Consider the following 20,587-nt stretch of genomic DNA (forward strand, 5'->3'; position numbering starts at 1 on the left):
TAGTAAGTTAATAAAAAGTTAGAACTCCAGTTATTTTTCTGGCACGTTTCCGCTACAGTTACAATAAACTGAAAAGTTTGCGGTAACATCGAGTTAGTTTGACACAGTTTTAGTTGGCGTCCCCATCCAACAAGCCTTTTGCTTCGCTGAAAAACTAAATAACAAAAGTTGAATGAATGTGATCGCTTTTAAGCGATACGATTAGACCACCTAAGTATTTTCTCTGTAGGTACTTTGTTTTTGTATAAAGTTAATGTACTGATTTGTGGTTTTTAATAAAGAATACTTACCTATTTGTATTGTTGACGCATTTGGCGTTTTTTTTAAGTTGCTAGGTTTTGCGCCAGTATTTCCGGACCGATACAAAGCCTGCTCATTTCTGAAAGGGCCGGCCACTCCGTAGCTTGGCTGCTAATTGCTATGTTAGCTATCATATAAAATAACCTAACCATAAAAAAACATTTTTAATACAAGCTTTTTTGCTGACTGTACTTGCATTGTCACCCAATACACTTGCAAACCAAATTTCAAGTCGATGCTATTAACCGTTGAAGAGTTCCGTCCTGCGGAGACGATTCTGGCTGGACTACCAGGATGTCACTACTGGATTATTGTATTGTCACGCGATTTACACAAGTCATTTTGAACATGTAACTACCGTGTGACTCACTCATAATTAATGATATTGTAACGGATAACTCACGTCTTAAACCGAGTTTAGCTCGACATGTTTCGGGATATTTCGTAGCCCTTCTTTTCAGGAGCACGCGACTCGGCAGCTGCCGCAACACGCGCGAGCAGAGCGGTGGCGCGTAGGGTGCGTGTTGCGGCAGCCGCCGAGTCGCGGCTCCTGAGAAGAAGGGCTACGAAATTAGCCCGAAACATGTCGAGCTAACTCGGTTTAAGACGTGAGTATCCGTTACAATGTCATTAATTATTCCCAAGTCAATCTGACTACTGGAAGTTGGTCAAATTTAACTTGCAAGATTTGATTAGTACAGACAGACAGACAACGGGACAGGTGAAAGTAAATAAAAGCTTGTAATAAAAAGAAGACAAGAAGGCCTCAGGCCAGGACAGCAATCAAATGGTTCAATAGTGCATTAGCGACAAGTGATGAAGCGAGGAAGTGGAGCCGCGGCGTCGGGTTACAAAGTGGCAAAAGGAAGCCGAGCTCTTTGAATAACCGCAACTACTTAAGCAGTTTGTTTCCTTTGGAGACATACATACAGTCGCCAATATTACAAACCTTTATATACATTATAAATCACAATGATTGTTGCGGTCAAATATTGCAAGTCGAATTTCAAACACCTTTAGTGATCAGATGGACTTGGAATTTGATGGATACGGACACTTATGCTATCATCATCAGCCTACAGCAGTCCACTGCTGGACATAGGCCTCTTCCATGGCGCGCCACAACACTCTGTCTTCAGCCCCTCGCATCCATCCGCCGCCAGCGATCCTCTTAAGGTCATCCCGTCCGTGGTCTCCATTCGAGGACTCGTCTGCTCCACCGTTCATCGGTCCTGCGACAGTCGTGGCCAGCCCAACGCCACTTCAACGAACTAATTTTATGTACTTATGCTATGTACTCGTAGTTTGGCCTTAGTTTGGCTGACAATGTTGCGTCATTTCATCTACGCTTACATAGGTCTCACTATCAGGCCTCTTCTCAGAATGAGAGGGCTTGGGCTCTGGTTCCCACGCGGGCCCAGTGCCGATTGAGTACTTCACACAAACATCATTGAATTTATTCGCAACGTGTGCCTTATTTTTTTCACATTATGTAAATTCCAATATACTCAAGAACCCCCGACCCTCTAAATTAAATGCCTTGAATCAAACCACTAGGCCACAAAGACTAAATTTGGTACCTATGTAGATAGTAGAAGCATCTGGGAAGTACAGTCAACGTCATAGATAAGTGATCATTTCTGTACCTTTTTGCTTTCAGTCGTTACACAATTCCGTTTTCAAACATGTCGTTAAAGTCACAAGGTACAAAAGTGATCACTTATTTATGACATTGACTGTAGGTACATAGGATGGTTTTAACGACCGGATAGTTAAGTTGTTAGTGCCCTGACTATGAAGCTAACGGTTGAGGGTTCGATCCTCGTGACGGACAAATATTTGTGTAAGGTGATAATTAATAGGAACGTATGGGTGCGAAAGAGACAGAATGCGTGAGTTTAATTGATGTAAGACAGAGAGGTATGCACAGTGAGCTTGAGCGATGAATGAAAGGGAAGATTAGTTTATTATAGGATTAACGTAGTATGTAAGAAGGAGACAGCAATAAAGCATTATGGCGGAATCTGAGTTATCAATCCTTACATTTGTGTTATGAATACGAAATGTACTTGAATCTCGGATGTTTGTATGTATTTAAGTATATATTTATCTATATGTATGTCTATCCGTTGTCTCGCACCCTTAGTACAAGTTTTGCTTAGTTTGGGGCTAGGTCAATTAGTGTAATTTGTCCCAAGATATTATTTACCTTTTTTTGGTTAAGATCGCGGGATGGCGTTGGATGCGGAAAGCACAAAAGCGGTCTGAGTGGAGAGCCTCGGGGGAGGCCTATGTCCAGCAGTGGACGTCTTTCGGCTGACATGATGATAATCGTGATTATTTTACCTAATTCCGGACAATTTCATAGTTAAATATAATGACCCGGATAACTCACGTCTTAAATCGAGTTTAGCTCGACATGTTTCGGGCTAATCCGTAGCCCTTTGTCTTCGGAGCAACGCGACTCAGCGGCTGCTGCAACACGCGCACTGCGCGCCGCCGCTCTGCTCGCGCGACAGACAGACAGACAGTTTGACAGTTGTAATGATGATGAAAACGCGGGTAGTTGTGTGCCGGTGTCAGTTTCGTCGGGTAGTCGCGCGAGCAGAGCGGCGGCGCGCAGTGCGCGTGTTGCAGCAGCCGCTGAGTCGCGTTGCTCCGAAGACGAAGGGCTACGGATTAGCCCGAAACATGTCGAGCTAAACTCGATTTAAGACGTGAGTTATCCGGGTCATTATATTTAATATGAGTGAATTTCATAGTTTCCACGGGAAACAAATTCACTTATGAAGCAGTCAACACCTAGTAACAAATATTTACTAGAACCAAAGGGACTCGCAAAACAAACCAATAAAACAAACGAGTATAAAACGTCGGTAACTGCCAGTAATCCAATCTCTCGGCCAATCCACCTCATCTCGCGTTAAACCGCGTTTACTCGCGTATTGACGAGTTTACGATTAGTTTTTACGAGTTACCGATTTACGAGCCTCGTCGGGTATGTGATAATGCACAACCAAGGACGTTGAGATGAGGTGTTTATGGGGACCTTGTTACATATTCTTTATCTAAGATTTCCTATGAATTTACTATAAATAAAGCTATTGAATCATCCTACAGTGATACAGTTTTCAAGCATCTATGGATCTTTAGCTGTGGTAGGTTTAACTTTTAATCTCTTAAGCCGTAGGACACGCAAGTAATTATTTATTTTGCGACTCGCATCTGAGGTTTCGAAATTCAAATGTGAAATCGCATTTGAAATTTACTTCGAGATTTATGGTGAAGTGGTACGTGTAAAGCCCGCGTGGGAACTATGGCCCAAGCCCTCTCATTCAGAGAGGAGGCCTGTGCCCAGCAGTGGGACGTAAATAGTCTGGGATGATTGAAGTATACTAAGGATTATACTTCGAGCTGAGTTATGTTAAGTGAAGTGAACGATAACGTTATGGAACTTTGTTAGCTTTGCGAGTAAGTTATCTTGAGTTTTGATAAGATAAGTGTGAAGTTCTAAGCTCGTAGTGTGGCAAAGTGGTACAAAAAATGCAACGTTATAGACTGGAATATTATTAAAGTAAAGCTGTATTACTTATCCAATATTCTGCGAAAAATTTCCGTTGGGTTTCATACATTGACGATTGCATTTTCAAGTGGTTAGAGAACCTTGTCTTGGAAGCTTGAGATCCAGGCTTCGGTCCTCAGTCGGTGCTGATATTTGTAATGATTGTTCTGGAGCCTTGAGTATTTAAAATAAGAACTAGGTCAATGAGAGTTTATTGACAGGAAAAATAACGATAGATGACGATTAGTTCATTTAGTTATTTCATTTCAACGAATCACAAACGAGACACAAATCGTCACTACTTTGAAAAAAGCTGGTATCTCAAAATCGTTGATCTTTCCGAGTGAACTTAATGAACATTGTTTAAAGGGTCAAATTTGTTGACGTATTGATTTGAGATACGAGATTTTTTCAAAGTAGTGACGAGAAACTTATTCTTTCATCTGTTTCGAATTGTTTTCATCCCACGCAGACTTGTCAAAGAAATATGTTTCGAGCACCGCCACTCATGCTGGCTGCTCTGCAAAATTTAGCCATACCTGTGTCACCTGTCAGACGCCAGCGTGTTGCGCATGCCCAAACAATGGTATTTGCATACGAATGCGCGCGCGCAGGCAGACGCACGGCGGAGCTTCCGGATTTTTGCTAGTATTCCGTTTCGTGTTGAATATTGTCTGACCGATGCAAAATTTCCAGGCAAACCGAAGCTTAGTTTAATACAGAGATTGAGAATTAAATTTTAATAGGATGTTAAAATCTGCCGCATTTTCATACATGTGCATTATTTGGCAGATATGTATGGAATGTCAATATGACATCGTAGGGCAAAGATTTTACCCTGGTACGCGATTTAGTTTCTTGGACTATACCTCAGACTATACATACTGTCTGTATATTATACAGGGTTCTTTGCCGTTTGGGCAAAATATTTTTCGCAATCATTTGGCAAATGTTTCATTTCCCAAGTATTAAATTTCTCCGAAACCATATTATTTTCGGAACTTTCATAAATCAAACCCAACCTAACCTACTGTGCTCTATAAAACCGTAAGAAAATATTCTGACAAAAATTTTTGGTTTCGGAGAAATTTGATACTTGGGAAATGAAACATTTGGAAAAAAATGTGCGAAACGGCAGTACACGATTATACAGACAGTTAAAACTTAGACATGTTAAACCGGCCGAATCTGAGCCGGACCCTTGCACCGAGGATTTCGTACAAATTTATAGGTATTTAAAAATATCTCTGTCTTACAGTAGCAAAGTGTTCATAGAATCCTATTCTCACCGGCTTGCCCAATATTTATAAAATAGAATCAAGACATACAGAATTTATGAAAGATATAAGCGATTTTTACTACGGCTTTACCACGAAAATATCTGACACCAGCACGCCACTGCTGTGTTACCAGAGCCCTGCTTGTTAAGTACGCAGTGTCAGTTCATTTTAGATTGGTTACTGAAATAGATAGACAGACGTAAAAAATTGAGATATTCAGATTTCTTTTATTAGTTGTGTTACAAGAGCTAGGTACCTTTATAACAAACTAGCTTTTGCCCGCGGCTTCGCCCGCGTGGTATTCGGTTATCGCGCGCTGTTCCGTCGGGAACTGTGCATTTTCCGGGATAAAAGTAGCCGTCACTCTCTGGCCCATAAAATTATCTCTAGGTATGCCAAAAATCACGACGATCCGTCGCTCCATTTCGACGTGAAAGACGGACAAACACACAAACATACTAACACACACACTTTCGTATTTGTAATATTAGTATTATGATTATGTTTTTCGAACGTAGTATGTATTTGATTGCGTAGAGTTAGAAGTTTGATTTTTCACTGCACTGGCTGCAGTTTCAAAATCGGTATTACGAGGTCAAACTTGACCCTTCATTGAGCTTTCTAACGAGCATCTGTTGTCTAGACACAATACTTCAATTGACCTACTAACACTCGGAAGGGAGTCCTCACCTGCCCCTAAAGGGACTTTTGGGAAGGGTGCAGGTCGTTGACCCCGGCCAGGTCAATACCCGATACCGTACAATATTTAGCACAACAGATTACATTTGATAAAGGGAACACGTGTTATTTTGATCATGAGTTTGCTGTATATAGAAATAACGAATACTTAACTTACCTAACCCTCCGAATTAAGTAAAAAATTGAGACAAAAAAGGATACACAATATTTATAAAACTTACTCTAACCTAACTTTATGTTCCTACTTTTGATTCGCGCAAGCATCGCTGGAAGAATATTCTTAGCTCAAGTTTTTTAGAGAGGGTAAGTGAAACATAGAGAGAAAGGCATGTAGAAATAAAAATTTAGAAACAAAATAAAACACAAAACATACACGGCCTGAGGCCGTCTTGCCTAACGTTTCTGACGCTCACGATCGCAATCAAATTACAGTTTTTATACCGGGTGTGGCCTGTAATACGAGAAAATAATTTAAACATAGATCATACTCGTCAAACTGAACAACATTAGTTCAGCGACTTTTAAAAAGTTTTTTAATTTTTATTACACTTTTAAGTTTATTCAAAGAAGCAATGTAAAGCAAAATGCTTGATGTTTGTAGCGTGACAGGCGACGTCAGTTGTGTTCTAGGATGGCGTACATTGATAGCAGTATTTAATTTGTATGAAAAAAGGGTCCATTGTTTTTAAAAGTCGCTGGACTAATGTTGTTCAGTTTGACGAGGACGATCTATGTTTTAATCTTTTGCTCGTATTACAGGCCACATCCGGTATGCGAAATCTATCACTTGATGGCGATCGCGAGCGTCAGAAAGAGAGCGTCAGAAGGCCTTTGGTAGTTAACGCTACATTTAAAATTTATCTCAATACCACTTTGTAGCACTAAAATCACCGTCTAGTTACTTTTTTTTCGTATAAAAAATACACGCGGTACAATTTAGATTCTCATCAGCCAAGGCAATAATATTCTCTCGTTCATTTTCGTCAGTGGCATATTGTCATCTTGCTACTGTAACGGTCCACCAGGCATTGGCTACGCCTGCGCAGTGAGCCGCGGCGAATGCTACGGTGTAGAGTTCATGGCTTAGTCGTACGCGCAGCTATATTGTTTATACAACGTCATTGGTAAAGCATCACAGTCTCTCATTGCGGTCAGTGCAGGTTAGCTTACAATTCTTCGGGTATTTCACTTATTTCACCATCATCATCATCATTATCTTCATCGTCATCATCAGCCGGAATAGGTCCTCTGTTGAACAAAAGCTTAATTCCCTTCTATTAGTTCTGGTAGTTTAAAAAATGACGTGTAAAAGTGCCCATTGCGGCCTATTACTGAATAAATCATTTGAATTTTGAATTTGAATTAGTTCATGAAAACACATTCTTCGCAACACACCCTTTCTAGTGGAAACGGCGCCTAATTAAGGTTCATAGCTCAAAAAATAGTCCTTATTGGATACTGAGTTTTCGAAATTCATGGGTGCAATTAAATTTGAAATTGACCTCAAGCTTTACGGTGTAGGATAATGTTGTGAATGTGAAGAAAGCTGCGCAAACTTGCCAAGCAATTCAATGGTGACTAACGGCCCAGGCCCTCTCGTTCTGCGAGGAGGCCTGTGTCCAGCAGCGGGACTTATATAGGCTAGGATGACTCGAAAGCAGTTGACTGTACGGTTTAAGATACCGTTAAAGTCGAAGCGAATCTGACTTCTGTTTAACTATATCCGATTTCTAACCGTTACTGCACCTAGATTGCGTCTGCAACAAAAAGTGCAACGTTTTAAAGTGGTACAATAGTTTTTATGACACCTTCTAGTACTTAAAACTGTAAGAACATATTGACCGTTAGATGACTGGGTTTCATTTAAAATTGAGATTATTTTAGAGACCAGAATTTGGCGTGGGTGCTTTTTGTGAAACGTTAATGAAATCCTCGATGTAATTTTCAGAGATTCCCATGATGTTCAGTAACATCCTGAAATTCAATTCAACTACTGGATCTAAGGTTTACGCGTGCGAAGCCGGGGCTAAAATCTAGTGCATTTGTACATTATATCAGCTACCTATGTTTAATGCAAGAGAGCGCTCCGACCGAACAGCCCTCCAAAACATGAAATACAAAGATACCTATGTTTATTGACTGTTGGGAAATAACGTTTATTATTATAATAGTCATATCACTAAAAGTGTTATTTACTAGTTATAACTGCATTAAATTCTGCATTGTGAATAATTAAGATTAAAAAAATGATCTATTTTGCCTGAAACACAGGGAATCCTAGTTCAGGCACACGTTTATATATCCTAGTATTTAGCCTATTGTATATTAAAAAAAATAATTACCGTGTGAAATGTTATATGAATAAAATATTTGAATTTGAATATGATGATGATGATACATATGACACTGAAATTGTTTTCATTAAGTACGTTAATTTCCATTGTGTTGTTTGCAATAATATGTACCGAATCAAATAATAAATCGACACTTTAAGTTCTAATCTCTACCACAGTCCGCTCAAACAAAACTAGGTTCAGCAGGGCTACTACGAAACTCGAAACTCGAAGTTCGTGTCGTGCGGTCCCTCTGACACTTGTACTATTTAATACGAGAGCGAGAGGGACCATACGACACGAACTTCGAGTTTCGAGTTTCGTAGTAGCCCTGCTGAATGATTCGCAGCGCGTCCGGCCAGCTGGCAAGCCCATGCCCACACAAAGAGTCATTCATGTTCCATACAAATCCATGGGCTTTATGCAATAGCAGTAAGAACCAAGTGACGTTGGCAACCGAGAGTAAACAGCCAGCCCTTGCAAATATTGTTGTTGGAAAAATATAGGGAGTGAAGAGGTTTTTAAACAACGTTACTGAGGTTAAATTGATTTAGTTAAACATCTTGTGTTAAGCATTGGGAAAGTAAATAAATGGTTTAATCGGTTCGGCAAGCACAGCGTAGGACGTCCTACCTACCATCAGCCAAATAAGTGGTATCAATTTTTAAACAAGTTCCTTTCAAGTTGACGGACAGTCTATCGGCATTATTGTTTTATGACATGCAAACGATTATCAACTTAAGGGTGGTAGACCACATATTTGGCTGATGGTACCTAAAGTCTTTTTAATTCGATCGTGGATTTGATTTTTTTTAATTCTAAATAATAATTGTAAACAAAAACATGTACATAATAATCATATAATGATAATACAATAGCATATCAACAGACTATTAATCAGTGGTGCTTAGACATTGCTCATTTGCACACAATGGAGGAAAAACTCACCGACCTGTGAGGCAAGCGAGTGCTTTCACACAATACCGCAGATTAGCAAATGCCTAGACAAAGAACTGGACCTAAATTGAAACGCCATGCACTATGTGATGAAAAAATTTGTGTTTGACATCAAAAGTCCAAAAGGATCAGCGTCGTTCGCAAGACGGACAGTTTGCTGATTTGGGACTGTAGTTAAAGCGGTGACACATATATTATCTAGGACAATTCACATATTGAACAACTATTTTGTAATGTATTATATACTTACCTAGCGTACCTACTGATAGAGAAATAGAAAGTGGTAAGCCCGCATATTTACCAAGCGACGACCAAGGTGTATTCGGGCACTTTTATTAGCGTTTTCCTAAAATATATCCTGGTCTGGAGTAAGGTCTTGGTATTTTGTAGCAGTATAAAAACACGGCCGTCCACTATTGTGTTTATTAAAAGAGAAAAAAAGCAAACTACCTTACAAATAAAATAATCAAAAACTGACCGAACTGAAACAGCAGGGCTACTACGAAACTCGAAACTCGTGTCGTTCGGTCCCTCTGACACTTGTACTATTTAATACGACAAGTTTCCAGTTTCGTAGTAGCTCTGCTAATAGCGATCGTGTAAGTGTAATGTATGGGGTAGCGCATATACCACACTACCATAACCTCCAAATAAATAAATAAATAAATATCATGGGACACTTGACACCAATTGACCTAGTCCCAAACTAAGCAAAGCTTGTACTATGGATACTAGGCAACGGATAAACATACTTATATAGATAAATACATACTTAAATACATATTAAACATCCAAGACCCGAGAACAAACATTCGTGTTATTCACACAAATATCTGCCCCGGCCGGGATTCGAACCCAGGACCTCAAGCTTCATAGTCAGGTCCTCTAACCACTTAGCCATCCGGTCGTCAAATAAAATAATAGAGCGATAAATTGTACCACACTGTTTTATTTTATAAAAAAAATTGCTCTGTATCGCTCATTTCTTCAATATCTACGACCGGATACTGATAGCGGTTGAGACGCTAGTTGAACTGCCAATTCATTGGTCGTGGATAGAGCCTGTTCTTTTACGTAATCGTAGACTTCAAATTATAACCGTATACATAAATAAATACAGGTTAACATTACCTAAGTACTTACTTCTATATGGCCACTGCAATTTGCCGAAACGTCGAGGTAACCTACCTACCTATTTACTCGTTTCGTTATGTTGGTGTTGTAATAGTTATCATAATACTTATCGAGTAGAGTTTAATGACTTTGTTGATCTAGCCAACAATCTGTTGTAAAAATCTTGGCACTTGCGTGCAGTTAATCTGACCGGGCCATCGGCTGCCTTTAGTTGGAAACCTGCTAATATACCACGAAAAGTTTAAGTAGCTCAGGGGTGGGTGACGCATTAAGACTGTGTTTTTACGGCTCGTTGATAATATCCAACGATTCTACTATAATGTTTTAAAAGCGAAAGTGATTGTTGTGTAGACGAATGGGCATTTAAGGCAGGGTAAGTAATACGAGATATACAACGTATTATCTAATATTCATAATATATAAGCTCACTTTATTTACTCGTTTAGTATAACGTTCACCGGATATAATTAACGAAAAGTATAATCTTAAAATATCTAATTTTGTAAGGTAAGTATTAACGTTCTTTATCAATTGATATAACGCTCAACACCTAAGATTTAAAATTTATACTTACCTAATTAATTCAAAACTTTGATGCAAGCAAACAATCAAGCACGCAATTAATTTTTTCCGCTCAGTTACAAAAAAAAAATCTAACTATACGCTACGATTCGCTCCCGCCTTAGTCATCTGAACCCTGAACCTAACCTATCCAAGTCGCTTCTGTCCAGTTTCGTCTTGCTCGCTCGCTTCGCTTGCTCGCCGCCACATAATTTAACATTTAAGATGATTTTCCACCGGCGAGGCGAGACGAGAATTGAATTTAGTATGACGGCGCCCGCGGCGGCTCGCGGCGGGCGCGCGAGAATGCATATATGCCGCATAAAGACTCATGCCAAAAACCCTGGAACACCGAGAAGCGTGAATGTGATCGCTTTCTTTCTCTTTCGTGTCGGTATTTTTCAAAGGTTTCTCGGGCGAGACACGAGAACGGTATTACATTCTTGTTCGGTCTCAGTGCGACCGTGGACTTAATTGTGTGTTGTCGACGTTGTCGTGTTTACAAGTGTAATTCAGTGCTATAAATGTGGAGTAACGCATTAGAATTAAAGTTCATAGAACATGTTCATTCAGTGAAATAACTGCACTTGAGGTATTCCATCTTAGGCCTCTAGGTTGGCAACGCATCTGCAATACCCTGGTGTTGCAGTTGTCTATGGGCGGTGGTGATCTCTTACACCAGGAGACCCCACTTGCTCGTTTGCCATCCAGTCGAATAAAAAAAAAGCCTATTTTATGGGATGCAAGCCGCTGCACTGTCGTCCATTCCGGATAACGATCGAGAATGCGAATGAGAAGGTCGCATGAGTGTAGATGCCTTCTCGGTTCTCGCTCAATTTCTCGGCAAGACTTCTCGCGTGAGTCTGTAGGCGCTATATTAGCGCCTCATACAAATTTTAAATTCTCGTCTCGCCTCGTGTCGTCTCGCCGCGCCGGTGGAAAATCACCATTACACATATTATTATAGGTACCTATATCATGAGTGATATACTTAATGTTTGATAGGTTAAAATAAATTAGTCCATGTAAATCTTATACAATTGAAGTTATACAAAAATACGTTAGGTATATAATTTAAGCGTTATACGTTAAGAGAACTTTTTGTTGTTAAAGCTAACGTTCATTATATCTTGTGAACGTTATTAATATGAAATTAGATATTTTGTAGTTATATCTCGTGGGAGGCAAGCGTGCTCATCTCAGTTCACCTCTTCACTAACCATCAGGAGAGCAAGAGAGAAGAGAGAGGAGAGGCAAAAACGGAACCCTTATAGTTTCGCCATGTATGTCTGTCTATCTGTCTGTCTGTCCGTCCGTCCGCGGCTTTGCTCAGAGACTATCAATGCTAGAAAGCTGTAATTTTGCACGGATATATATATATATATATATATATGTAAACTATGCCGACAAAATGGGTCAATAAAAAAATGAGGGTTATTTTAGGGTTACCCCATATACGTAAAGTGGGGGTGATTTTTTTTTCTCATCCAACCCTATAGTGTGGGGTATCGTTGGATAGGTATTTATCCAGACAATTTTCCGATTCAGTGATTTGTTTGCGAAATATTCAACTAAAGTGCAAATGTTCATGAAAATCGAGCGTCCCGCCTCCACTAAAATCTAAACCGGTGGGTGAAAAAAATTTTAAAAATTCACGATGGTAGTGTATATCAAACTTTCAAGGAAAACTATAACGGCTAAGTTTGCTTGAGAATTATTAGTAGTTTAAGAGTAAATAGCAGCCTAAGGTATAAAATATACCTAAACTTGGAAAATTCCGTATAAAATACGAAATCCTTAGAAAAATAATACTTAAGTTTTTCGTAATGGCTACGGAACCCTATCTTGGGCGTGTCCGACACGCTCTTGGTCGATTTTATTTGATAGTTTCGGGCCGACGTAAAGTACTCATAACAATCATGTTGGAATTGAATGTGGAAGAACATAGGATATTTTTTATCCTGAAAATTTTATAGTTCCCGTTTATTCGTATTTTTGCTAGCTTAGCATAGCATACTAAACTTTGAAACTAAGTCATACGCGTAGTTTCTTGACCTGCGATTCGCGTGTATAAAGGACATTGTCCTAATTTAGTTTCTGTTCTTTGAGTGTGAAACCGCCTTAACTGAAGCAGGCACGCGACGTGTGAATCAAACTTTAGCACGACCTACGACTACGACGTTCCAAATCTAATATTGTAAATCTGTTTTAAAAAAAAAATAGATACCTCGTTGAGTTTCTTGCCGGATTCTTCTCAGCAGAGGTTTTTCCGAACCGGTGGTAGATTTTTTTTGACATTCATAAGTGCTTCATCATCATCATCCCAGCCTATATACGTCCCACTGCTGGGCACAGGCCTCCTCTCAGAACAAGAGGGCTTGGGCCATAGTTCCCACGCGGGCCCAGTGCGGATTGGGAACTTCACACACACCATTGAATTGCTTCTCAGGTTTGTGCAGGTTTCCTCACGATGTTTTCCTTCACCGCAAAGCTCGTGGTAAATTTGAAATGTAATTCCGCACAGGAATTTCGAAAAACTCAGAGGTGCGAGCCGGGGTTTGAACCCACGACCCTCAGCTTGAGAGGCGATAGGTCAAACCACTATGCCACCACGGCTTTTCATAAGTGCTTGTTATAGCCTAAATTGAATAAAGATATTTTGACTTTGACTTTGACTTTGAAATGAATAATGTAAAGATAAATACGAACTTTTGCGACAAAATACGATGGAAAAACATTGTACTACCTACATGTGTAGAAGTACTACTAACTACCTACTTCAAATACTTGCTATGTAAACTTTGGAGTCAGTTTCTAACGTTTTGAGTCCCCATGCCACGGCTATTATGAAGAAAGTCATAAAACTGAATCGTCAAATTCGATAGCCTAGAAGTGCAGCATTCCGAATTGATGAACACCCGAGTGCAATTCCCGGCTCTATAAGTAGCATTCCCCAAACAATGAATTTGCTCGTCTGCGAAATGAAATGGCGGCGGGCCATATAAGTCGCGCCAGGGATCGCTGAGGACATTGGTACGCCCAGAACAGACAGAGATGTCGGTAGACCACTCCCACGATGGAACGGTGACTTCGATTCATTTAATTTCCAAGTACCTACCTGCCTGTCATGCACTAGCAGATGTTTAGTCCTGCGCTCTGAGTTTTTACCGGAGTGTGCAGTCTTCCGTTACGTCGTTTTATGGTAGCGACGAAGATGTCATTTTTTAGCAAAATGGCGCGTACCTACTTGCTGGAAGCCTACAGCATTGGGTGGCAAAAAAGGACGAAGAAAATGGCAAGCTGGTTTATTAGCCACACAACGGGTAATGAAGTGCCTGTGACAAAATTAATTGGCGCCAAATTAAGTCCGGCGGGTCTTGTCAACAATCAATTGACTGTGAGTGACTCAGTGCTTTAGAATTGTTACGATACTAACTTTTACAGTTTAAGTAATACTCTTCGGTTTAAATGATGAAAACTGACCTCGATGTTACGGTCACAAATGATAACAGATTGTAATAGTTTCTTGGTAATTAAACTAACCAACTTAGAATAATTAAAAATCTGTCATTGTCATTTCAAAGTTCAATATCACAAAAATGCCTGAATCGATTCTACTGAAAATAGCTAAGAACCACTGCAAGGAATCTCGCTTTTACGTGTCAAAAGCGCATCAAAATCGGTCCACCCGTTTGAGAGCTACGAAGCACAGGCAGACAGACAGACATTAGCGTCAAACTAATACCACCTCTTTTTGTGTTGGGGGTTAAAAACGGTCTTAAACTGTTACCCCAAAAGCATTATAGGTAATGTTATCGATAGCAAACAATGCAAATCTAATAACGAAGAATAGGTACGTTCAAAAAAGTACCGACTAATCTAATTGAGTAATTGGTTATTTTTACTGATGGGTTCGCATCGAGGAAACAATAGCAGTGGCTCTTAGGTACTCTTTTTCAGTATTTAAGTACATAGATGTTCGAGTTCTCAGTTGTTTTTAACAATAATACGTCTAGAAATATTCAGTTTTATAAAGGTTTTTCTTGTCAGGTAAAATGTCGCTACATCATATCGAGAGGTCCGTTTGAAGCTACAGTCTTGCTCACGATTGGCTCATTTCATTGGTAAAACGAAAATACTAATAAATGTAATTCTATCAATGTCAAATTCAAAATATCTTTATTCAATGTAGGCTATATGTAATATGCACTTATTAATTATTATTTCGGCCCTTATTTTCATTTGACTAGATAACCAGTCAAAGCGTGTTTAGATACTTATGATCAAATCTTTGCACACAAGTTAATGAACTCGACTGTACATATGATACATATATAAATATATGTCGGTACATATTTTAATTGTAATCCCATGTTGTTTAAGGAGTCCGCATAAATATTTTAAGGCAACAAATAGTGTATTTTCTAGAGCAGTCGATGTAAGAAATATTTTTATGGCTCAATGCTGTTTGTTCAAAGATTTTCCACTTTTTTCCTTGAAAATACAAAGCCTTGGCGGCACACGGAACCGCCGCAATGCCACAAACAATGAAGTGCTATTACAGCCGTAATGCAAACAAATCACATCGATATAATGCGTTAAACTGCAGTAATGTTGGACATATTAGCACAGATTATTAGTAACTGGCTGTTGCCCGCGACTCCGTCCGGATTTATTCGTTAATCGCTAACCCGCTGGAACTATGCAATTTTCCGGGATAGAAACTATACTATGTCCTTCCCCGGGTCTCAAACTCTTTACCGAACTACTATTACTACTCTATCTGTATACCGAATTTCATTTAAATCGTTTCAGCGGATAAGGCGTGAAATCAAACAATCAAACAGACTTATAAACTTTCGCATTTATATTTTTATGGGAATAATAGGATACTGCAACAAGTATCGTATGTCGTTTTGCAGGTGGTAGGACCTTGTGCAAGGACCACCCGGATTGCTACCACCATCTTGCTCGCTAATCCAGCCGTGAAGCAGCAGTTCTTGCACTGTTGCATTTTGGCGTGGAGAGTTAAGACAGCCGGTGTAATTACTGGCACTTGAGGTGGGATACCTTAGGCCTCTAGGTTGGCAACGCATCTGCAATACCCCTGGTGTTGCAAATGTTTATGGGAGGTGGTGATCTCTTACCATCAGGAGATCCACTTGCTCGTTTGACATCCAGTCGAATAAATATATACAAATTTGACCGCTATATTCATAATCTACCAATCGGCTCACCCCAGCGGCGTTTGTCAACCAAACCCTAACAGTCAAAGAAGTGCAGTTCTAATATAGTTATTGTATATAGGTAAGTAGAAATGATGTTTGGAAACGTCTGTCCAGACGGAACAGAACTAAAATTGCCTTTTTTATTCCAAGGAGACGAAGCCGCGGGCATTTAGATAAGTAAACTTAGTCTTCAATAGGTAATTTACTTGTACGTAGGTAAACATTACATGTATGTAGCTACGCACATTATACTGGGGTGCTAATGAAACGTGATCTTGTAGTTACCACGTAGAGATACTTTAGCTGCCTGTATAAAATGTCGCTACGGAAGTAGAGTCGTAACAATTCAAGATCAAAGTTATCATCATTCATTATCATCAGCCGTAAACCGTCCACTGTTCAACAAAAGCCTCCTTCTTCATCATCGGCCACTGCTGGAAATAGGCCTCTCCAATTGCATCGCCACTGAGGACGATCCTCACCCACTCATCCAGTTACTGCCAGCTACCCTGCGAAGATCATCGATCCACCTAGACTGAGGGCGCCCCACGCCACGCTTGCCGATTCGCGGTCTCCACTCAAGAACGCCACAATGAACAACTCGCCACTTGCATCCGGTTTCCTGTAACTCTCACAATGTTGTTGGTGCACTTTGTGGGACGCTTATGGTAGGCGTTAGATATGGGTAAATCCGGATCTGAAGATTCAAAAGAGTCAGATCCTTAAGCGGATCCGAATCCTTTATTGACAACTTTCAAATCTTATCGACTCCGAGGAGTTACTAGCTCCGACCAACCTATTGGATCGAGCAACCCGCGATCGATTCAACACTCACTTCACTTTCGTTAAATCACGTTGGATCGGATCGGATATGTGCCGTCCCGTTCACGCTAATAGCATTTATTATGAGAGTAAGAGGGATAGCATGATACCAATTTCAGAGCCGCTTCAAACTAATAACCGGAGTAAAGGAGTCGGAGTCGATAAGCGGATTCGGTACCGATATCGGATCTGGAATTAGTGAATCAGATCCCTTGTCAGAGTCGAGATTACCCATGTCTTACTAGACTCCCCTACGTACTGGTAGGGGAGTGGTGACCACGAACCGAAAGACGAAGCGTTGGCATGGCAGGCCGCCCACTAGGTGGAGTGACGACATCGTAAGAGTTGCAGACAACCGGATGGAAGTGGCGAGTTGTCGCTCATTGTAGCGTCCTAAGGGGAAGGCCTTTGTTCAGCAGTGGACGTCTTCCGGCTGATGATCGTTCAGTTTCAGTACCAAAGTTCATCGTCATAAAATGTCGTGTTCGGAATGTAGTAAATTTATGTAGGTAACGTCAGATTGAGGTGATTTCAGCCGGTCGCTAAGTAGAGGCGTTCGTGCGTGAACGATTTCAAGGGAAAACTAATCGATTTTTTACCGGGGACATTTGACTTTGTGACTATACGTGGCGCCGTAATAGCTTGATTTCCACTGGCATGTTTCAATTACTTATTTGACGCAGTAATTAAAAGTATGGTAGGTAAAGCTTATGTAAACTAACTGCAATGTGATACATCCGAAGACGTACGGGCCTGGACACATGTCGCCGGTACGGTGCCGTCTACGGTGTCACGGCGCGGCGCCGTCAAACGGCGTCGTGCCGAAACACGGTGCCGCGTACGGTGCCGTACACGGCGCCGCGAACGGCGTCGTACCACGGCGCGGTGCCGTGTATGACGCCGTGCACGGTGCATCGCTTGGTAGTTTAACTAGTTTACGTTTTGCTGCTGAACGCATAACACGCAAGTAAATAGTGCATAAAAATCTCTCCATCATGGTTCATTAAAGACATGTATGGATTCACCCAATATGTTCGTTTCTGTTTTTTCTTCATTCGTCGTCTTAGCAGTAGGAGCAGGAGAATACGTTTTTCTTGGTCCATGTCAAGGCAAAAACTGTATACTTGTATATATTTAAAACGACAATTGTTTTGTATATTTGAACCGATGGTTGTACTTGCGTGTTATGCGTTCAGCAGCAAAACGTAAACTAGTTAAACTACCAAGCGATGCACCGTGCACGGCGTCGTACACGGCACCGCGCCGTGGTACGACGCCGTTCGCGGCGCCGTGTACGGCACCGTACGCGGCACCGTGTTTCGGCACGACGCCGTTTGACGGCGCCGCGCCGTGACACCGTAGACGGCACCGTACCGGCGACATGTGTCCAGGCCCTACTTAACTCACGCTTCTCTCACTTCAAGCTGCCTGATGAAAATGCTCACTTTTCGCTACTGCTTTACTATACTTGTCTTGTGCTATTATTTATTAATGCTATGCAAGTCATAAGTTTAGTTAGTAGCTCTTTTGCCTGGGAGGTTATGGCGTTCCATTTTTTTTTAATTTTCAACAGTGCCTAGTTTCTTTGATTGATTCCTACTCGTATCCGTTGGTCTATCTAGTAGATTTTTGCGGAACTAAGGTGTCCCATAGACATACGTATTACGAGTACCTATATGTATACCGGGTGGGCCCTGTAACACGAGCAAACATTAAACCACAGCTTCCGGTGTTCATCCTGAGCTAACTTAGTTCTACAACTTTTGAAAATAACTTTTATTGTGATGTTTATTATAACTATTTAGTTTAAAGTAGGTATATTTGGACAAGCAATGTATTGCTAAATCCGACATTTTGTTACCTTGACAGGCGATGATGCGATGTCATTTAGGCTATTGGATGCCGTACATTGAAAATAGCATTTAATTTGTTTGGAATAAACATAATGATAAAATTACTTCATTTTTGAAAGTTGCATAAGTATAAACTCGAACCAGAGGTTTAAGTTTTTGCTCCTGTTACAGGGCCCACCCGGTATAAGTATGTCTTACTAGTCGTGTAAGTATGGAGTGGCAAGGTAAATAGGTAATTCGGTTTAGGATTATGGTTGTAATAAATATCTAAGTATCTTAAAAAAAACATCAAAGTAGGAGGTCTAATAAAAGTTTTTGGGTTAATTAATTGTAATGTGTGTGTGTGTGTGTGTGTGTGTGTGTGTGTGTGTGTGTGTGTGTGTGTGTGTGTGTGTGGTAAAATGTGTCTTATTTAGGTACATTCGTTAGTTATTTATTAACTTTATGTAGGTACTGATATTTATCGGGATTTACCAACTTTTAGACAGCTGCTAAAAAAAGTCGACACGACTGGCTCCCTACACGCTGGCCTTGAGTTCCGCACCCCTCAAATATAATATGGAGGTTGAATTATTACATACGAAATACCTACAAATATTATATGATTGTAAACATCCATCTACATACGCAGTCGACATAGTGTGTAATAAAGTACCTATTTTGTATTTTCAGCATGTATTCAGAAAGACACTGTCAATTTGAAGATGCTTGTGATTAACATTTTATTCTATTCTATTTTACTCTAGGTATGTATACTAAAATACAATTTACTTTGTTCAGTTTTCAGTAAGAACCCTGACCTATCCTTTTGCATATTTAGGAATGTATCAGTAATAATCCAATTTGTAAAATTGTTAATATTTCAGACAAATGCGTGTTTATACAGACCGCGTTTATCTACTTAGTTCCTACAAACGCAAGTTTGAATATAGCATTATTAATGTAGGTAATGTAGAGTAATTCAAAGAGATTGAATAAACGGTAGTAATACCATTCATTTATTTAGAATATTATGGACAATTCATATTAAACACCAATTTGTTACAAATATTATGAACATTTTCCACCTGTTAACGCTAAGCATTGAGACCTTAGTTGTAAACAACTGTGATTGTTTATTCCCAATTAATACATAGAAAAAGATCCAAAGAAATCCAACTTACCACTAGATAATTAACCTATATTAATCGATGTCATAATTCTTTGATTAAACCCAAAAACAAGCGCATTAAATCCTCAAAAACACTCACCAAAACACGGCAAGCAATCCAGAAACTTGTCTTTTAATGTTGAACCTGGAAAACACAATGACACTTCACTTACACCTTTTGAACCGAACTATGGTTCAAGTATATAGTTTTCATTCAGTATTTCACTAGATAACAAGTCTAGTTGTTCGGAGGTCCGAGGAGCGAATGATGTAAACAAAGCACGTTGACGCGTGCGCTCTGGGTCGCGGCGGGCAGCGGATTGCCTATGTCAGACAGTTGCCTAACTGGCGGATAAGTTGCTGATAAGCTGACAAAGTAGAGCGGGCACCGGTGATTAGCGATTTAACGTCGCTTTTTGTAGGAACCAAGTAAACTGACCACTATTGTTCACCAAAAAAATAATGTCTGGTAAGAGTGTAAGAGAGCAAGCAATACTTAATAAATATGTGTTCTCAAACATGCTCGGAAATGAATGCGTTAATGTCACGAAATGGAGACATGAAGTTTCTCATTTATGGCTCCCTACATAACTTCTTGGCCTAGGCCATAAGGAATGTATGAAAATCCATTATTGTCCGCTGCTCTACGAGGGCGACACTGAAAGTTTTTAGAACTGGCCACTTGTAAACAATATAATAAAAAAGTAA

The 20,587-nt window shown here is 40.1% G+C and overlaps 1 protein-coding gene across 1 annotated transcript in view; it reads right to left on the reverse strand.

Annotated features, from left to right (window-relative positions):
* The window catches only part of LOC141432908 (uncharacterized), a 47,220-nt gene extending 26,921 nt beyond the window's left edge, over positions 1 to 20,299 (reverse strand). The window contains exon 1 of the mRNA XM_074094741.1: positions 19,980 to 20,299. The gene's annotated coding sequence lies outside the window, so the exon portion shown is untranslated. The remainder of the gene's footprint in view (positions 1 to 19,979) is intronic.
* Between the last annotated feature and the right edge of the window lie 288 nt (positions 20,300 to 20,587).

The sequence above is a fragment of the Choristoneura fumiferana genome, chromosome 11 (genome assembly GCF_025370935.1).
Source record: "Choristoneura fumiferana chromosome 11, NRCan_CFum_1, whole genome shotgun sequence".
Taxonomy (NCBI): Eukaryota; Metazoa; Arthropoda; class Insecta; order Lepidoptera; family Tortricidae; genus Choristoneura; species Choristoneura fumiferana.